Below are 1,089 nucleotides of genomic sequence, written 5' to 3'. Positions count from 1 at the left end.
GTTTTGGTATCCCGATGCCTTTCTCTGTCGGTCGATTTATCCTTTATTAACCCAGTAACCGGTTGTGGATAATCTTCCATGCGAGTATATTATCTATGTTCCGACGGTAATAGATAATATATCTCATGCACTCTTTGGTCGAAGCCTTTTGTTCTTCCCTAGTCGAGTAAGATTCGTATCCCTGTTTTGGAATCGAATGTCCATCCCATAATCGAGTTTGCATTCTGCCCTCTGTTTGGATGATGAGTGTTTTGGGAATATTCCTCAATTCATGCTTTGGTTGGTCACCTATTATATGCCCAGTAACCGGTATCCCTGGTGTTCCTTCCTTCTGCTCCCTTTTATGACTTTGGTCCCCTGTGGAGTCAGATTTTCCTGAGTTGAGATATACCTTTTAGGTCTTCCTCAGATGATTTGGTTGATTGATATCTCTCACCCTTATACCGGTCTTAGATATTCATTCTTCCCGAGCTTGTTGTTCTCTCACCCTTATACCGGTGATCAGATCACATGTCTCATTGAGCTTGTTACCCAGTAACCGGTAACACCTCATCCCGCTGCTTCCCCGGGAGAGTCTTTTTTAGACATCCCCGACGAGGTATCTGTTGTGGATCGCCTTTTGCTGTGTTGGCATATTCCCCAACACATGCACCTTCGAGTCAGCTCGATGTCCTTCCATTGGGTTTACTCCCTTTGGGATTCTGTTCCCCAAGTTTCAAGTCGTGACCTGCTCACGCGTTTTCATCCCTTTACTCCCCGGTAGAGTCCCTTCCCCATGGAGTGGATAACTCATAGGGATTATCAAATTCCTTCTGATCTTTTCTTCTTTGTGGACACATATCCCTACAGAGTTTGTTTGTTTTGCATACATACATTTGCATTATGAGGTCTCTTAGGGACCAAAATTTGTCTCTCTGTTATTATTTAAGCCCATTCTACCTCGTCGAGATGAAGATTTTAACCTCCACTTCTCCGGCTAGAATGACCTTAAATAGGGGAATCTGTAAGACCCCAATTTTGTCCCTAACATCTCTCATGGCATCATAACATTGCATTCCATAGCCTCAAGGATCATTGAGCATCTTGGAT

The sequence above is a fragment of the Lathyrus oleraceus genome, chromosome 2, assembly GCF_024323335.1.
Source record: "Lathyrus oleraceus cultivar Zhongwan6 chromosome 2, CAAS_Psat_ZW6_1.0, whole genome shotgun sequence".
Taxonomy (NCBI): domain Eukaryota; kingdom Viridiplantae; phylum Streptophyta; class Magnoliopsida; order Fabales; family Fabaceae; genus Lathyrus; species Lathyrus oleraceus.
This window is presented reverse-complemented; position numbering follows the sequence as displayed.